A 19,788-nucleotide genomic window follows, 5' to 3' on the forward strand; every position below is an offset into this window, starting at 1 on the left:
CTGGCTGCGGGGAGGCAGAGTCCTGTGCCTGTCTCAGGGGGTCCTAGGGATGCTCCTTGCAGCCCAGGAGAAGAAGGGGGCTCTGGGCAGAAGGAAAGCAAGTAAAGTAGGTAAAGTAGCCACGCAGGGAGACTCAACAAGACCGGGAGGCCTGGAGTGTGTGTGCCCTGCACAGAGGCTGCTGCTGGGGGCCTGCTTCAGTGGCCCAGCAGCTCATGTTCCCCTGAACCAGTGTCTCCCCCTGGAGCCACCCCCCAGTGCTGCTGAGGCCCCTGACGTGAGGCAGTGGGACCACCTGAGGCAGGAGCCAGCCCCATCCCTGAGCCCCACCACCCCCTTCTTGCCAGAGGAAGGTGCGAGTGCCAGTCCTAACCTTAGCCATGAGCCCCACCTCCCCAACCCCCATCCCCATCACAGGTTCTTTCCCCAGTCCCTCCCCAGTTCTACATTCCCCACATAAAAAAACCCAGAGGCTGCATCTAGACTGGCATGATTTCGCACAAATACTTTTAATGGAGAAGTTTTTCCGTTAAAAGTATTTGTGCAAGAGAACGTCTATACTGGCATGTGCCTTTGCGCAAAATCTTGTCAGTCTAGACGCAGCCAGAGAGTTTGTTCTTTCAACAGGGAAAAGTCCTGTTTGTGTTACCTGAAGGGGAAGGAGGAGAGGAAAGTGGGAAGGGGGTGTGTTGGGGTGTTTTGGGGAGGGGAGGCACAGAGGGCAAAAAATGAGGCGTAATGTTAGTTCGAAACAATGCAAAGAAGACACACCAAAGTTGCAAATGAAGCAGGGATTTAAATAACATGTGCTTCATTTGCATACTCTCACCCATGTGCTGTTTTGAAAGTGAAAGGGCATCTGGGGCTGAAGCAGTAGTTCAAACCAAGCCCCTTCTTTGGAAAGCAGCTCTCAGGAGTTCATGGAACTTCTTCTCAGGTTGGGAAAGGGATGAGCAAGGGGTGATGGGACAGGGGCTTATGTAATGATACAGAGATGCAAAAAGCAAATAAATTATTTTTTCTCCTACTCAGGAACCAGGGTGACAGAATTAAATTGGTAAGTAAACAAGTTAAAAATAAACCAAAAGGAAGCATTTTTGCGCCCAGTGGAACTCCTTGCCAGAGGATGTTGTGGAGGTGAAATCTACAAAAAGGTCCAAAAAATAACTGGATAATTTAATGCAGGAAAGGTCAATCAATGGCAATGGCAGGATGGACAAGGAAGGTGTCCCGAGCTGGTGTTTACCAGAAGCTGGGAATTGGCGATGGGAGGGATCACTTAATAATTGTCTGTTCTGAGGATTCCCACTGGGCAATGGAATTGGCTGCTGTCCTGAGACAGGATCCTGGGCTAGTTGGGCAACTGGCATGGCCCAGTCTGGCTGTTCTGCTGTTCTGTTTGGTTTCTGTTCTTGTCCCCTCTGGACAATGGAAAATGGACCCGCGTCCTGAAGTGGACAGAAAGTGGCCTGTGAAAGGCTAGTGTAGGTAAGGAAAGAGGTTTATTCATGTGTCCCTAGTGGTCTAGTGGTTAGGATTTTGCACCTTCATTGCTAAGGCCTGGGGTCAATTCCCAGTCAAAGAAACCAGCCTCACTCTTCACATGACAACTGCCTACTTGTTCATCTTACCCCATTGTTACAGCAGCTGTAACCCAAGAGATTAACTCAGGGCCCTTCTCCCACCTCTCTGTCTTCTAGGTCTGTTAACTGGTGGGAGAGGAGAAGGCTCCTTCTCACACTCATTCTTGTGACTCCCATTCTCTCTCTGACCTCAAGAACAGAACTCAAGGAGACTCCCTGCAGCAAAGCCATGGGGGGGGGGGGGTCTCTGAGATGGCCCCTGCCCTGCAGCCTGTCCCACCTGGCCATTGTCATGGACTCTCTGTGAGGTCATCACCTCCCAACCTCCTTTAGCCAATAAGCTGAGGGGCTGCAAAAGCCCCTTGTGATGTCACTGCCACACCCACCCTGCCCTCCAGGGCTAATGTCCTGCCCCAGGCAGCCCCTTTGCATGGCTGAGCTGTTCCCAGGGGTGAAAGTGACACATTTCTTACAGGGACTGTTCTATTGGGCACCACCCCTTAGTCCAGGGGGGAGGCTCAAGGCAGAAAGTTGAAGGGCAGGGGAGTTATGATAGGAAAGTACCTGTAAGAAATTAAAGTGTGGGAGGCTCAAGGCAGAGATTTGACAGGGAGAGCTCAGGGCAGGGGTGAGGATGTGAGAGGATACAGAAGTCAGGGCATCTTGAAATGTGTAAGTAGGGAGTAGTCTCCCTAGTCCATCAGGTTTTATTATTTTCCTTGTTTTGGGGTTAGAATCACATCAGAGCTGGTGAATTATTCTTATTTTGTGTAACTAAGGATTGCAACCCAGGGATTTTTCCTGAGTCTATGTCACTTCATGGCTCTCTACCACCTAGGCTATCTCCATACTGCATCTCTTTTCTGCAAAAGCTCATGCAAATAAAGTGCAGAATAGCATATTGCCATGCTCATTTGCATAATTAACTGGGGTCCGTTTGTGCACAAGAGGCTTTTGCGCAAAGAGGAGCTGTGTAGCCTGGGGCCATAAACAAGCTTGGAGCAGGAACCAGGCATGAAGCCTTTTCCTCTACAGCTGTGAGACACAAAGGCAGGAATGGGGCCAAGTGCAAGTCAGGCTGAGGGGGGCAGTCAAATCTCATCTTGCCTTGTAGGGCCACTGGCAGCAGCATCTCTCTTGTGCACTGCTGCGGAGAAAAACATGCCTGAGAGAAGTGTCGGCCTCAGAAGCCTTGAGGCATGTGCAGAAATAGCTCAGTTGCAAGAGCGTTAGATTGAAGCTCTAAAGGTCCCTGGTTCAATCCCAGGCTTTGGCAGAAGCCTTTGCCAATATGGCTTAGTCTGTTTTGGCATCTCTCCATCTCTGGTAAGCAAACATCTGCAGTCAGAGTTCAAAGGCTGAACCAAAAGGCCAGGAACGATGTCATAAAGATGATGATATTTCAGTGTTAGAAAGTGGAGAGGGGATTTCATGCCACCTCAGAGATTGTTACCTCAGTAGAACAGGGCTCTTGGCTTCAGCTGCTCCCAGCCTTGCTTCTGTTTTTAATTCCATGCTCCCAGGAAGGAACATTAACAGAGCCTGCCTCGGACTAATTCTGAGGCTTCCCCATACGGAGGACACACTATTTCTATTTTCTTAGACTGGAAGTTAAGGCGATTTAAGCAATTTCAAAATAGTTTCCAAGTATAGACATGCCCTTATAGTCCTGGTCTTCACAACATCCTCTAGCAAGGAGTTCCACAGGTTGACTGTGCTTGTGTGAAGAAATTCTTCCTTTTGTTTGTTTTCAACCTGCTAATATCATGGCGCACCCTTAGTTCTTCTGTTATGGGAACAAGAAAAATCCCTTTCCTTATTTACAGTCTCAACAACAGCCATCATGTATAGACCTCTATCTTATCTCCACTTTGTCTCCACTTTTCTAAGGTGAAAAGTCCCAATCTCTCCTCATGTGGCAGCTGATCCAAACCTTTCATCATTTTTGTTGTGCTTTTCTGAAGTTTCCAATACCAAAGAATGGTTTTTTGGGGGGCAGGGGATAAGGCAACCACATTTCCAGTCAGTGCTCAGATTGTGGGCACCACGTGGATTTATAGAGATGTAATATGATAGTCACTGTCTTCTTGTCAAGGCCTTTTAAAATAATTTCTAACATCACATTTGTGGCTGCACATGGAGTGGATGTTTTCAGAGATCTCTCCAGCTGTGACTTGTTGTAGCATATTCGCTTTCATTTAGTATGTGTGTTATTAATTGTTTATACTAACTATGGCAGCTGATTCAAACTTTCATCATTTTTGTCGTGCTTTTCTGGACTGTTTCCAATGCCAGTGGCAGCTGCCTGCATGAAGCCCTCCCCCCTCCTCCACTCAGGCTCTTATTCCCCCAGAAACCTGACACCTGCAGCCTGTGCAGGAAAGGAGCTGCCTGGGAAATGTGCTGGGCTGTTGGCCAGGGCTCAGCCAGGTGAGTCTCCCAGTCAGAGCCTGCCTCTGGCACCCCAGCCCCTCCCTTCCCTCAGTCCGTTGCCCCTTCCCATGATGAAAAAGCAAAGACTTGGCAGAATTCATGAATATAGAGGTGGCTATTTCCCCTGACTGGGAGCCCAACCCCGGCCGCAGCAGTGGAAGTGCTCAATCCTAGCCACTCAACAGACACAAACCTGCAGTGTTTGCTCAGCTACACTAGTCATTCCCAGGCCACTTTCTCTCCCTTTCAGGACGTGGGTCCATTCTCGGAGAAGGAGCGTGATGCCGGCATAGATGCGTATTTTGTAGCTCCAGGCTCTCCCAGAAGATGCTCCCCAGCACTTCTTCCCTGGCTGCACCCTCAGGGTTGGAGATGTGGACATGCCCCTCTGCATCATGGGGGATGCTGCCTGCCCTTTGCTCCCGGGCTGATGAAGCCCTAGACAGGACACGTTGCCTAAAGCCAGGAACATTTCCCAGGTGACAGCTCACATTTTCCTAGGTCCTTCTGGAACACAGGAGAGGCCTCCCCTGGCCACCCATGGAACTGCTGGTTCAGGAAAAGGCTAATTGGGGAGGAGTGTTGGGAAGAAGGAAACCACAAGCCTGGAGCAGGTGCAGAGGCTGCTGTGACTGGCACTGGCAAGGCAGGGCTCTGACTGCAATTGCTGGGACAGGAGAGCCAGCACCACACACCCTGGTGATTCTCTGGGGGTGTCCATGCTCAGAGAGTTTGAGGGTGAAACCTCTGCAGCTCCTGCAGCCATGGAGAGTTAGGGCCTGTGGGCATCAGATGCTTCTCACTTGTGGTTTCCTTCTTTCTAACACTGCTCTCCAATCAGCCTTTTCCTGAACCAGCAGTTCCATGGGTGGCCAGGGGAGGGCTCTTCTGTGTCCCAGAAACACATAGGAAAATGTGATTAAAGGGTGTCAAAAGGCACCACTGGGAGCTGAACCCAGGATCTCCTGTTTACTAGACATGTGCTTTAGCCAACTGAGCCATGGCACCCTCCCTTGGAAGTTTGGTGAAACTATTCTATTGCATGGTCCCAGACAACATCTTTGACTCCCAAAGTGCAGCCAATCCCCATTTCACTCCAGCCCTCGCAGTGTCTGGCACCCTGGGCACAGAAAGCTACAGCTCAGTGGGCTCTAACATGCTCATCTCCCCCAGCCACTGGGGCTGTAGAGTGGCCTTTGCGGTTTGGCCCAGATGTGGGGAGGGAGAAGTGCAACAAACATTAATCAGCTGGCTTGTAAATCCTTTGGTCCTAGGGTTTGGGTTGGAGCCCCCAGGAGAGGACCTGACCTTCTTCAATTTGCTCCCTTCCTGAGGACACAGAATTAAGGAGAGAGAATTTCTTAACCCCAGAGCAATCGGAGTTGGCCAAGGAGTTAGCAACAAAATTTCTGTCAACATTTAAGTACAGGCAAGGAAACTCTCAGGGGTGTTTCTGTGAGTTTCTAGACCCGTGGTCACCAACAGGTCGATTGCAAGCTACTGGTCGATCTCAAGGCCTCGACCAGTAGCTCGCGAGGTGTCCTGTCCGCCCCACCCCCATTTCCCTCCCACCCCCCAGAAGCCCCACTACTTACCTCAAGAGGTAGTGTCGGCTTCAGAAGTCCCGCAGCTTAGCGCCACTTCCAGCAATGCCAGAAGTGCGCTAGCTGCTCTTCCATCCCCCTGCACCGCACAGGAGGGGTGAGTCAGCCCCGCGGGAGGTGTGCAGGGGGTTTCCGGCGCGCGCGGGGGGTTGGCCCTGGGGTAGGTGTTCGCGTGGGGCTTCCCTGAATGGGGGGGAGTGCTGGCTCCAGGGCAGTCGTGCGCTGCTTTCCCTGGGCTTGTGGGACGGTCGGCTCCCTGGGCAAGCGCGCGCACGGGGTTTCCCTGCACGGGGGGAAGGGGGGTTGGCCCCGTGGCAGGCGTGCGCTGGTTTCCCTGGGGAGGGGAAGAATGCTGGGAGGAGGGAGATGCAGGGGACTCTCTGCCTCCACTGGCACCCCACTCCCCAACCCCCACTCCCGAGTCACAGAACGCTGTCCCCACTCCTGTCCCCAGACACAGAATTCGGTCCCCCTTCCTGTCCCCTCTCCCCAAACTCTGTCCCCACTCTCCTGTCCCCAGCTACAGAATTCTATTTCCATCCCCACTCCCCGAACTCTGTCCCCAGCCCCGTCCCCACTCCCCGAACTCTGTCCCCACTGGCACTCTGTCCCCTGCCCTCCCAGCACCCTGTTCCCTCTCCCCTGCCCCCAGCTGCAGAACTCTGTCCCCACAAAATGTATAATTATAAACACTTCATTTTAGATTTAAATAGCATGAATAAAAAACAGACCATTTATTTCATAACTATAAACAGGTGATTTTAATTGTATGTATCGCATAATTTAAAAATAAACTGTTTATCAGAGTGTGTAAGGGCTGGGGATAGCAAGTGATGGACAGGCGGAGAATAGAGAAGGCAGGGCTTCAAGAAGGGGCGGGGCTTCAAGGAAGGGGCGGGGAGATAGATCTTCGCCTGTTCTGAGATTTAAAAAGTGATCTTGGGTGTAAAAAGGTTGGAGACCACTGTTCTAGACCAAGGTTCATTCAAGTGATTTGTTTTTTTGTGGACCTGCCCCGACCACACCCCTAGAGACTCTGGAACAAAGAAGACACGTGAGAAGAACCCAACTTTCTTCCTTTTGCTGTGACATGGATGGATCTAGCTCAGGTTTCACTCAAAAGGTCCGTCTGCCTGTGAAGTACCTGTGTAGGGATAACATATAAATGTATTAAAAATGATTCCCCCAAGTGGAAGTGACTCCCCATAATTTGTTCCCCACAACTTAAAGTGTTTAGATTTATTATTATTATTATTTGTTAAGATTGTTAAATGTTTAGATTTATAATTATTGCCCCTCTCGAATATAATTTGTTAGGAATGTAATATTAGGTCATGTAACTTAAAACTGTTAAAAATATAATACTATGTAGCCAGAAACAGCTCCCCTTCTCTGTGTCCCAGGGCACGCTCAAACTTATTGTTACACAGTTGACGCCCATTCTCTTCAAAACATTGTGAAGCAATTAACCCTAATCGCAAAGTGAAACATTGTAACTATAACAGTAACTCAGCACTCAGAGAGAGAATGTTTTAAGAAATGCCACCCAGAAACTTGTGACTTTTTGTAACTACAACTCTTGTACGTGTAAAGTTATTATTATACAAAATACTGTATGGGAAACATTAATTAGGGAATGTATGTAAGAGAGAGAGAGTGCTTGGATGATGAATGAATGGTTCTGAGAGGTGCCAGCCTGAGAATGCAGCAACAAAGGGCTGAAGAAGGCGTCAGGTGCCAGTGCAACCAAAAGGTGTCAAGTGGAGAAAACCAAGTACTGGAGCCCCACCCTATGAGATCACTGACGAGCACCTGACAACCCTGAACATGATGCAGCAATTCCCATAGACTGGCATAGGAAGAAATTCCTATAAGAACTGGACTAAAAGACTATGGAGTCAGAGTCCAACTTTCTGCTGCCAGCCCACCAGGAGCTTCAGATGCGCATCTGATCAGGACTTCGCTCCCCACTACCCTCACTTGTGTACAGAATACCTGGCCAGTATTCTGTCACAAGCAACTTCAAGGCTGGTAACTATAACAACTACACAGAACCTGAATGAATGGATGAATGATTGAATGAATGTTTATATATATAAAGTGTATAAGGTTAAGTAGTGATAGGAATAAGTAGTTAAGCAACATTGTTTGCTTCTATCTCTTCTTTATTCTTTATTATTATCTTTACAATAAATGTGGCTTTTTGCCTTATCCCCTTCATAAGATCCTGCTTGCTTTTATTGGTACAACACCTGTGACAGCACCTGGCTTCTCTGCCCCTCATCAGCAATGCCATATACTTGGGGGAGCACGTGCCCCGAGACTTGTAGTAGGGAAAACCTGGACCCCCCACCCTTAATCAGGCTCCCTTTGACAGCTCAGTTGGCAGAGCAGAGGACTGTAGTGTGTGCTTGGCAAGTGATCCTTAGGATGCTGGTTCAACTCCAGCTTGAAGGAGCCATTCTCTTCTCTCCAGCCTGGCCTTAGCAGAAGGCAATCAAGGTGGTTGCCTTGGGTCCATGTCTTCAGAGCCCTGCACTGCAATTGACAGAAAGATTGTGGGTATGAGCTGCCAATCACATTTCTTGGGCTGCACAGGTTCTGTCCACACACAAAAGTTCTTTCGGAACAATGGCCGTTATTCCACAATAACACTGCTAGAGTCTACCCAGCAATTCCGTTATTCTGAAATAATTCTGAAGTAACAGATGGCTTATTTCGACTTCTGCAAACCTCATTCTACAAAGAATAACGCCAGTTCCAAATTAGCTATTTTAAAAAAAGGCCCGTGTAGCTGCGCCACTGCTGCTAGTTTGAACTAGCCCCTCCCGGGGGCCATTCTAAGTTATTCTTCCAGGGGCTCTAAATCGAGGTAGCTCGTCTACACTGGGGAGCCTGCCTTGGACTATTCTGAGGTTTCCCTGCAGTGTAGACGTGCTAGTTTGAAATAAGATATTTTGTAATAACTATTCAAGACCAACTTATTCCAAAATAAATGGGCCGTGTAGTCGTAGCCAGAAGGATGAAGCAGGAGGGAAGCCAGAAGTGCAGAGGCCAGTCTGAAAGCTCAGTATTCCATATGGCTACACACAGAGATTTGTAGCTCAAAGCTGGAGCTGCTGTGGAAGGAGGTGAAGCTACAGAAGCTGACGGGGGACAATCAGCGAGCGGAGGGTTATTTTTTCTCCTCCCTGGGCTGATGTGGCGAGAACTGAAAAGAAGAAAATCCTCTTCCCTTCTCCTCAGAAGATTGAAAATGCAGCTTGTTCCCCTCTCTCTGGTTCTACTAAAGCTGGACCCCAGGACTAGACTTTTTCTTTCTAGAACCCTGGTGAAAGATGAAAGTGAATTGCTTGTAGACTTAGAATGTGAGTTAAAGAACAGCATCACCTAGCATGGGGCTTGAACCCATGACCCTGAGATTAAAAGTCTCATGCTCTGCTAACTGAGCTAGCCAGGCTCTATGTTGCAACATTCCCCCATCACAGGAGCATCTCTCCAGTGACAGGTAAAGAGGCCCATTTCAGGATTTTTTTTAGCGCAGCAGCAAGGGGAGATGGAGGAAAATCAACCCCCTTTCCAAGCTTTGTTCTCACGGCACCAAGTGCGCTGCAGAGAAAGACCTTGAGTGTTAAAGGGTTCAGGGAGCCCAGAGCAGAGGGATCCCCTCGACACACAAACACAGTCCCAACCCCAAGACTCCCCCCATCCCGAATCCTGTGCCCTGACTTCTCTACCTTCCACATCGTCACCCTTGTCTTGCACAAGAGAGCGTCCACACTGCCATGAGAACTCTTGCGCAAAAGCACAGCGTGCACATGGAAGTGTGGACGTTTTCTTGCGCACGACTTGTTTCACAAGAACCCTTGCGCAAGATGTTCTTGCGCAAGAAGCCGCGAGTGTAGACATAGCCTTAGAGATATATCTAAAAGGAGAAGATGTTAATACAAAGTTATATGAGAGTGATAATATTACAGGGAATTATACACAGTTGCCTGTATATGCAAATATATATGCAAATATCTTCTTTCACACTGATGGGCATGAATACAAAGATTAAGGCAAGACTACACAGCACACAGGCCCTATGTAAGTCAGTTCTGCTGCTGTTAATAAAATGCAGTATTTTCCCCATTTCCAACCATATGAGAGCAGTTTTAATGAGCAAGGGCAATCCAGGAATTTAACTACTAAAACACATCTCAGCAGAAATTGCAGAAGAGGCTCTTGCGCAAGAAGGAGCTGTCTACGCTGCCCCTTCTTGCGCAAGAAAAACGCTTTTGTGCAATGCCGTTACATCTATTACCTTTCAGGAAGAACGGCATTGCACAGGAGGGTTTTTCTTGTGCCAGAAGGGGCAGTGTAGATGCTCCTTCTGGCACAAGAGCCTCTTCTGAAAAAAATGGTGGCTCATTAGGTATGTAAATGATGCTCAGCGATATTCCATGCTTAGCCTCATTTGCATATTACTCACACAAAAAGCCGCGAGTGTAGACATAGCCCTAGGCAGGTTAGGCTGAGATGGGAGGAGGCAGCACTGGGGTTGAGGCTCCTCAGTGGTGCCTTGGCAGGGACCAGTGCATTGCAGCCACATAGGCCAAGGTCAATGGCAGCACATCCAGCCTCTGGGACGTCTGTGGCCTTTGCTGCAAGGGGACACAAAACCAGGTAAGACCCCCCCCCAATGCCCAGATCCCCCAAGACCCAGCAGCCCCAGCTTCCTCCAACACCTTCCGTTCTCCTCACCCACTCTCCTGGCCACACATGGCACTTCTTGGTGCGTATCAAGCCAGGCCCTGCAAGGAGCCACTAGGGCAGGAACCAGCCCTTGGAGCTCGGCTTGCACCGGAACCGGCAGTTTCCCACCACGTCTCGCTTGAGAAGAGACGACTTGTTCCCCTTCCTCTCACCTCATGTCTCCCTTGTCTCTGTTCCCTTCAACAGTCTCCGCTGCCTCAGGACCCGCCTCCTCAGGGCGCTGCCCCTCTGCCACTGGGCTGGGAGCGGGAGACTCCACAGTCTCTGCACTTGGGCTGAGAAGTCTCACGGGGACTCGTCTGTTGATGGCGTTAGTCACCCCAATGGCCAGCCGGATCCATTCCATAGCGCTGCCCGAGAGGGAGCTTTCCCAGTCTCCACTGGTATTTCCTGGGGCTTTGTGTAGGGGGATTGGGCTTGGCCATCTTCTCTGCTGGAAATGCCTCTTCTTTGGAAAGCAGCTCCCAGGAGCTCATGGAACTTCTTCTTCTCAGCTTGGGAAAGGGACAAGCAAGGGGCGATGGGTCAGGGGTTTATGTGATGATGACAGGGGTGCCAAAAGCAAATAAGAAATTATTTTTTCGCCTACTTAAGAATCAGGGTGACAGAATGAAACTGGTAAGTAACCGAGTGTGACGGACCGGGCCGTGTCTGGGCACAGCTGAGTGCGTCCGCTCAGGGTGAATTGCTCAAATCCGGGGCTCCTTACAGCCCCCGACTGGCGACCTCTCCACACAGGCCAAAAACCAGTCTCACAGAGCGCTTCAGCAACCTGCCTGAAGCCTCCCGAGCAAAACCCATCCGACACCCCAGCAATATCCGTGCCCCAGATGGCCCCAGGCCTCATACACAGGTGGGGGGTCCTAGCACCCAATCCCACCTACCCCGAACAAGTTCTGTCCGGTTCCAAGAAACCAGCCACAGATCCCTGGTCAATTTACCCTCTGGATCTTACCCACAAATCATGCTGGGCCAATCCTTTAGAATCTATAGCTAAAGGTTTATTATTACAAGAAAGAAAAGCATGAGAGTAAGGTTATTAAAGTACAGTACGTTACATGCACCGAATCTCCCAGTCCTCGATGCAGGCTCTAGCAGAGATATTGCAGCTGCTGGTTTAAAAGTTCTTATTGCACATCCTGCGATAAGAATGGGTTCACAGGTCTTCCGGGCTCTTCAATCCCTGCAATGCTGTCTCTGGGATGAAGTGCTGAGCTGAGAACCAAAATGGCATCGACCACATGGCCTCTTTATACTCCTTCCTGGCCTCTTCTTGTATGCAGCAAGTCACCTGGTCAGAGGCCAATCTCTATGTTCCCTGCCGGCTGCCCTCAGGTGACAAATCCCATTCTTTGGGTGTGTCCATAGCCTATTGAGAGTCATTGTTCCACAGGGCTTTGCTACTCAGCCTGTCCATAGCCATGCTTAACCACATTCACAGAAATATTCAGCTTCCACACAGATTACAGATTCCTACCTACACACATAGACATTATACACTCACATAAATAGCGTACATAAGATCAACAAACAATAATCTCCCATTCAATACCCCACATGGCTCCCCCCACACCAATTTCTGGGGCCAATACCCCCACCTAGGGGTGCAGCAGCGATCTGGCTGCTTCCCTCCAATTCAGCAACGTGACACCGAGTTAAAAAGGAAGCATTTTTGCACCCAGTGGAACTCCTTGCCAGAGGATGTTGCGAAGGTGAAATCTACAAGAAGGTCCAAAAAAGAACTGGATAATTTAATGCAGGAAAGGTCAATCAATGGCATTTCACCAGAATGGACAGGGCAGGTGTCCCTAGCTGATGTATACCTGAAGCTGGGAATGGAGGGATCACTTAATAACTGTCTGTCCTGAGGATTCCCTCCGGACAATGCAATTGGCTGCTGTTGTGAGACAGGATCCTGGGCTAGTTGGACAACTGGCATGGCCCAGTCTGGCTGCTTTGATGTTCTATTTGGCTGTTCTTGTCCCTTCTGGGCAAGGGAGAATGGACCCCCCGCATCCTGAAGTGGACAGAAAATGGCCTGCGAAAGGCTAGTGTAGGTAACTTGTTTTATGTGTCCCTGATGGTCTAGTGGTTAGGATCCAGCACTCTCACTGCTGTGGCTTGGGTTTAATTCCAAGTAAGGGAAACCAGCTGCAACTTTCCCAAAACATGTCCCTAGTCAATCTTCTTCCCACATGTTACAGCAGCTGACACCTCGCATGGGGCTAACCCTAACCCCTCCCCCTTGGCTGGGCGCTGCCTGGATTCAGGCCTCCCCAGTGCCAGCCTAAGGGCTCTGGAGAGGAGGCTCTGGCTCTGGAGAGGACAGGGCAGCTCCAGGGGCAGAGTCCTTTTTTCTGCAGTAGTTCAAACCCAGCCCCCTTGGTTTCAACTAACTAATATTACTCCTCATTTTTTGCCCTCTGTGCCTACCTCCCAACTTCAACATACCCCAACACATCCTCTTCCCTCTCCCTCTCCCCCTCCCGGTAACAGAAACAGGACTTTTCCTTGTTGAAAGAACAAACTCTCTGGTTTTTATGTGGGGATTGTAGAACTGGGGAGGGGCTGGGGAAAGACCCTGGGAGGGGGAGGAGGCTGGGAGGAAGGGCTAAGGCTGGCACCTTCCTCTGATGGTCCCACTGCCTCATGTCAGGGGCCTCAGCAGCACTGGGGGGTGGCTCCAGGGGGAGAAGCTGGTTCAGAGGAACTTGAGCTTCTGGGCCACTGAAGCAGGCCCCCAGCAGCAGCCTCTGTGCAGGGCTCACACGCTCCAGGCCTCCCGGTCATATTGAGCCTCCCGTTGTGGCTTGGGCTCCAGAGCCTGCCCCCCAGCTGGTGCCTTGAGGTAGCCACTGCAGCAGCAGGAATTTGGGCATCAGTTCCCCTGCTTTTGGGGACAGGAAGCCAGGCCCAGGCCTTTTTAGCCACTGGAGCTGTACAGGCTGGAGCCTCCCCCTACCAGATCTCTGCCCTGCTTCCTGCAAAGCTCTCAGCCTTTTGCTTGTTTCTGTTTCCATGTCCATAGCAGGCAACTAAAGGAAGGGAAGTCACCGAACCAAACACCCCTGTGGCCAGCATGGGGTTTGAACCCATGACCTTGGCATTATTAGCACCATACTCTAACCAGCTGAGCTAGCCGGCCTATAAAAGTACAGGTCACCAGTGGCCCTTTCAAGAGAGGCGCCTCAGGCAGCTGCAGGGACGTCTCTGAAGTTGCCAATGGCTCTTCTCTGACAGGGTCACTAGCGACTCACTGTGACATGGGCTGGCTAGTCCAGCTGGTTTGAGGGTTGGTCAAGGTGGCTGGTGGCCGGCAGACCCCGGACAAAAAGAAGCCGGAATCTCTTGCTGCCAGCACCTTGCCTCCCAGCTTCTTCCCTGCCAGCAGCAGCAGAGTCCTGAGCGCTGCCCTTGACACCATGGGACCAACCTCCCCTCACTCAACTGGGCCAAGCTGGTGCCCAGTTTATGTCCACTGGGACCTGTTTTACTTGGGTTCCTTCCACCCAGAGCCCCCTTCTTTCCTGGGCTGCGAGGAGCATCACTGGGATACTCTCATATCCCAGCACAGGGCCATCTCTCCAGTGACAGGAGACGGGGCTGTTTTCAAGATTTCTTTTAGTGCAGCAGCAAGCAAGAGGAGATGCAGGAAAATCAACCCCATTTGCAAGCTTTGTGTGGCAGGAGGGGTGTGAGCTGGGGAACCTGCCCCCCCAGAAGGGCGTTTGGGTGCACCCAGGGGCAGCAAGAATTCAGTCCCTCAGGCGAGTGCATTGGGGACAATGTGTGAACCCTTCCATAAGCATTTTCTGCTCCCACTGGTGTCAAGTATCAGAGGGTTAGCCATGTTAGTCTGAATCTGCAAAAGCGACGAGGAGTCCTGTGGCACCTAATAGACTAACTAAAGTGTAGGAGCATAAGCTTTCGTGGGCAAAGACCCACTTTGTCAGATGCATGTAGTGGAAATTTCCAGAGGCAGGAATAAATATGCAGGCCAGGATCAGGCTGGAGATGACGAGGTGGATCCAATCAAGGAGGCTGAGGCCCGCTTCTAGCAGCTGATCTGGAGGTGTGAATTCCAAGAGAGCAGAAGCTGCTTTTGTAGTTAGCAAGCCATTCACAGTCTTTGTTTAATCCAGAGTTGATTGTGTCAAACTTAAAGATGAACTGTAGCTCAGCAGTTTCTCTTTGAAGTCTGGTCCTGAAGTTTTTTTGCTGCAGGATGGCTACTTTTAGATCTGCAATTGTGTGTCCAGGAAGATTGAAGTGTTCTCCTACAGGTTTTTGTATGTTGCAATTCCTAATATCAGATCTGTGTCCATTGATTCTTTTACGTAGGGACTGTCCTGTTTGGCCGATGTATATAGCAGTGGGGCATTGTTGGCACATGATGGCATATATTACATTGGTAGATGCGCAGGAGAATGTACCAGTGACAGTATGGCTGATCTGGTTAGGTCCTGTGATGGTGTTGCTGGTGTATATATGTGGGCAGAGTTGGCACCGAGGTTTGTTGCAAGGACTGGTTCCTGAGTTAGAGTTATTATGGTGCGGTGTGTAGTTGCTGGTGAGAATGTGCTTCAGGTTGGTGGGTTGTCTGTGGGCAAGGACCGGCCTACCTCCCAAGGCCTGTGAAAGCGAGGGATCATTGTCCAGGGTGGGTTGAAGATCACTAATGATGCGTTGGAGAGGTTTTAGCTGGGGACTGTAGGTGATGGCCAGTGGTGTTCTGCTGGTTTCTTTCTTGGGCTTGTCCCGTAGCAGGAGGCTTCTGGATACACGTCTGGCTCTGTCAATCTGTCTCCTCACTTCCTCGTGTGGGTATCGCAGTTTACAGAATGCTTGTTGAAGATCTTGTAGGTGTAGGTCTCTGTCTGAGGGGTTGGAGCATATGCGGTTGTACCTCAGTGCTTGGCTGTAAACAATGGATCGTGTGGTGTGTCCGGGATGGAAACTGGAAGCATGCAGGTAAGTATAGCGGTCGGTAGGTTTTCGGTATAGGGTGGTATTGATATGACCGTCACTTATTTGTATCGTGGTGTCCAGGAAATGGACCTCCCGTGTAGATTGGTCCATGCTGAGGTTGATGGTGGGGTGGAAGCTGTTGAAATCATGGTGAAATTCTTCCAGAGTCTCCATCCCATGGGTCCAGATGATGAAGATGTCATCAATGTAGCATAGGTAGAGAAGGGGTGTGTCATGGCTCCTTCCCCACTCTGGCATGATAAATGCAGAAGTGGGGGCCAGCAAGTGTACCCCAAAGCCTTATCTACCAGGCTTTGGTATAAAACTTCCCCCAAGATCTTAAAAACCTAGATCTTGGGAATAAAACTTCCGCTGCCACCACCCAAATGATGCTAAAGAAACCAGGGGAAAGATCATTTGGGAAATCTTCCCCCTAAAACAAAAATCAGGGCACACCATTAACCACTGCCAGGTTAATAAAAGAAAAGAAAGAACTTTTATTATTACAACAATATTCTGGTTGCAAGTATAATGACTAGAGAGGAAGGTAACAAAATATACTCATGGAGAAACTCTATGGGCCTAGAACTGAGTTACAAAGAAAAGCCAAAACATCTTTTAAGCAGTGCCAGATCTCAGATCCCATACCCAATCCATAACACAATAAAACCTAGCGAAACTACCTAAACTTTACCCTACTTACAGAAAATGAAGAATGGTGTCTTGGAGAGAGAGACATGCTTGTCCCTCTCTGTAGCTGCAGAGAACTCTCAGAGAGACAAAAGGGAGAAAAAAGAAAAAACCCAAATTCCTTTGTCCCAGTTTGAAAAGTCCCACCTACATTCCTATTGGTCACTCCTCCTGGCTAGGTGTAGTTAACCCCTTAATCCCCAGGCTGCTGGCTAACCCTCATAATCATGACAGGGTGTAAGTGGACGAGAGCTGAGGAAGCGTTGTTCCAGGTCAGCCATAAAAATGTTGGTGTATTGTGGGGCCATGCGGGTGCCCATAGTAGTGCCACTGGTCTGGAGGTATATGTTGCCACCAAATCTGAAATAGTTGTGTGTGAGGATAAATTCACAGAGTTCAGCCACCAGTTGTGACGGTCATATCAATACCACCCTATACCGAAAACCTACCAACCGCTATACTTACCTGCATGCCTCCAGTTTCCATCCCGGACACACCACACGATCCATTGTTTACAGCCAAGCACTGAGGTACAACCGCATATGCTCCAACCTCTCCAGCCTGATCCTGGCCTGCATATTTATTCCTGCCTCTGGAAATTTCCACTACATGCATCTGACGAAGTGGGTCTTTGCCCACGAAAGCTTATGCTCCTACACTTTAGTTAGTCTATAAGGTGCCACAGGACTCCTCGTCGCTTTTGCTCCCACTGGGGAAGGCAGCTGGGCAGGACCAGCCTGCAGCCCACGTCCCTTTCAGCCCCAGGTTCAGGAGGTAACAGAGAGGGGAGGAAAGTCCATGGCCAGAGTCTCCTCCCAGCAGTCTGGCCCTGCGCAGAGTCTGTGCATGATGGAGCCTCCCCCAGCAGGGCGATGGCCTGTTCTCTGCAAAGTGCTCACCTGTTTCATTTTTTTGCAGGCCCATTGTATGTGTCCCTGGTGGCTTCATTTACAGTTTTCAGTCTTTACATTTGCATCCCTTTTTGGAAAAGAGGGTGCAAGTGTAAACATACCCTACATAGCGAGAGTTGACCTCCGTCAGTTGAGCCTGGCTATTTCCCTACTTCAGGAACCCAAAGGGAACAAAGAGCAGAAGTCCTGGAAACTGGTGGGGTACCCTCTGAATTTGATTTAGTGAGTCTTAGTTGGACTTGCTAAATCAAACTCCAGAAGATTGAATGTGGCCATTCCTCCCCCACTGGGTGTGATTCTTGTTCTTCTGCACAGCAAAGCCCAGGTAGACCAAGGACTTTCAGATCACACCCTTGCTGAATTGATGGGACTAGAAACCAGACACAGCAGATTTTAACTTGTTTCAGTTGAGATGGGTTTGCCTGGTTTATGCGCATTGACACAGAAACACATTAGGGCTACATCTACACTGGCACCCTTTTCCAGAAATGCTTAAAATGGAACAGTTTTCCGTTATAAGGATTTCCAGAAAAAGCGTGTCTACATTGGCAGGATGCTTTTCCAGAAAAGCACTTTTTCCGGAACAGAGTCCGTGGCCAATGTAGATGCGCTTTTCTGGAAAAAAGCCCCGATCGTCATTTTTGCGATCGGGGCTTTATTGCGGAAAAGACTACTGGGCTGTCTACACTGGCCCTTTTCCGGAACAGTTTTTCCGGAAAACGACTTTTGCCCGAACAGGAGCAGCATAGTTTTTCTGGAAAAACACTGACAATTTTACAGTATATTGTCATTGCTTTTCTGGAAAAGCAAGCGGCCAATGTAGACAGCTGACAAGTTATTCTGGAAAGGCGGCTGCTTTTCCGGAATAAGTGACCCAGCATAGACACAGCCCAGGGGTTTGTGGTAATCTCTGCACATCATAAATGCAGAGTGAGATGCAACTGGAGATGCAAAGGTTTCAAAGAAGTTGATCAACCTTTCAGGGGGCACTTGGAGTTGAAACAGGGATCCTTTTGCCTATAGTCAAACACTTTACCACTGAGCTACACCCCCATTACACTTGCTTGTTTGCATCCAGTGTTAGGAAATTAGCCGCTGGCAGCACTGTCTGCAGGAGCAGGTGGTGCCTTGCACACATGGCGGGGGGAGGACGGCCCTCTATGGGGTCAGACATGTGTGGTGTCCCCCAACATACAATCAGCATGACACGTCATGATATCGCATCATCCCCTGTGCTCCCGCCTGCCCTGTGTGTGTTGCAACCTCACAGCACTCACCTGATGTTCCCTCCCCGGTGCCCGAGGACATTTGGGAGGCCTCCTCCATCTGGGGGACTGGTTCCAGGGTGAGGGTCACGACGTTCCTGGAATCCTCCTTTTCCTCATCCTGGAGATGCTGGTCATCTGGGTTGTCATCCTGAAGCTGCAGCCGCTGCTGCCCAGGTGTCTCCATTCCAGACTCCACAACTGTCCCTGGAGACAGGGTTCCCCAACCCCCAGGACTTGGTCCAGTTCCTCACAGTATTCACAGTGCTAAGGTGCTTCCCCAGTGCGGGAACTGCGCTCACAGGTCCTCACATACCCCTGCCGCAATTTCTTGACCTTGGCTCTGACTTGGTCTGGGGTGGGGGGAGGTGGCCTTTCTTTGCAAGGCCGTCAACCATTCAACCATAAATATCTGCATTCCTCCGCCTGGACTGCAGGGCCTGCAGAGACTCCTCCTTGGACCACAGCTTTATCTCTGGCCCCTACCATGAGAGTGCCCAGCATTTGCTGCCACTTGCTTGCTCATGCAAAGTATCCCTGGAAGGGCCAGAGGGATCTCTGGGGGCTTGTGCCTGTGACATGGCTCTCCGAGAGGCTGGAAGCACTCGATCTTAGCCGACTGGATAGTGAAATTATACTAAAATAATTGGTTAAGGTAGAACTAAGCGGTACTTGAATTTCTCTTTATAAACTGGGGTCCAAGAAGGACACCAATAAGAAGAAGGAAAAGGGGAGAAGAGAAGAGGAAGGAAAAGGGAAAGGAAGACCAAGAAGGAGGAGGGAAGACCTTGAAGCAGAACTCACCTCCAAGGCAGCCTAAGAGCAGAATGGCCGGGACTCCTCTGCACAGCTGTTGCAATGGTTTGCTGTGTGAACTCTGTGGCAGGTGACATTAGGGCTGTGCACTAGGATTATTTATCAGTTTCCCTGGATCCACTTTGCCCAGAGCTGTGATGGCCGAGTGGTTAAGGCTTTGGACTAGAAATCCAATGGGGTTTCCCTGCGCAGGTTCAAATCCTGCTCACAGTGTGGTCTGTGTTTTGCCCACACCTCTTCCTCGGGCAGCGAGGGCCTCTGTGAGTTACCAGCAGTGGGGCTGTTACTGTTGGCATCAGGACTGGATTAAGGGTTGAGCTAGTGGGGCAGCTGCCATCAGGCCCTGGCTCCTGGCAGGCTGCAGCAGTTCCCTGGGGCTGCATTAACCTCCACAGCACCTGTCAGAAGTGCCCTTCCCCATGCAGCTGTGGGGCTCTGCATGGCCTGCCCCAGGGGACCCTGGGTTGCACGCCAGCGGTGGTGGCAGGGCCAGGCTGGGCAGCACAAGAGCATCCTGCCACCACAACCTCCACGCATGGAGGGGGAGGGGCTGTATATGCACTGTGCACCCAGGGTGGAGCCGCACATGCACCATGAGCCGGGGGGCAGTGCCACATGCCCGGAGCACTAGAATGGCTCAGACTGGCTGTGGTCAGCATCTAACTAATTGCACCATTAGGCCATGTCTTCACTCAGGTGGAGATTTCTGCTGCAATCCATCTCCCAGAGTTTGATTTAGCGAGTCTAGATAAGACTCTCT

The 19,788-nt window shown here is 50.2% G+C and overlaps 1 protein-coding gene and 4 non-coding genes across 6 annotated transcripts in view; 2 read left to right on the plus strand and 3 right to left on the minus strand.

The window, feature by feature from the left end:
* The window catches only part of LOC142821626 (zinc finger protein RFP-like), a 394,289-nt gene that overhangs the window by 203,142 nt on the left and 171,359 nt on the right, over window positions 1-19,788 (minus strand). The gene's annotated exons all lie outside the window — the stretch shown is intronic.
* Window positions 2,787-2,859, plus strand: TRNAF-GAA (transfer RNA phenylalanine (anticodon GAA)). Its single transcript has one exon. It is a non-coding gene; the product is annotated as a tRNA-Phe (tRNA).
* TRNAK-UUU (transfer RNA lysine (anticodon UUU)) lies at window positions 9,008-9,080 on the minus strand. The gene has a single exon. It is a non-coding gene; the product is annotated as a tRNA-Lys (tRNA).
* On the minus strand, window positions 13,450-13,523 carry TRNAI-AAU (transfer RNA isoleucine (anticodon AAU)). The gene has a single exon. It is a non-coding gene; the product is annotated as a tRNA-Ile (tRNA).
* On the plus strand, window positions 19,160-19,241 carry TRNAS-AGA (transfer RNA serine (anticodon AGA)). Its single transcript has one exon. It is a non-coding gene; the product is annotated as a tRNA-Ser (tRNA).

Source organism: Pelodiscus sinensis, chromosome 31 (genome assembly GCF_049634645.1).
Source record: "Pelodiscus sinensis isolate JC-2024 chromosome 31, ASM4963464v1, whole genome shotgun sequence".
NCBI lineage: Eukaryota > Metazoa > Chordata > Testudines > Trionychidae > Pelodiscus > Pelodiscus sinensis.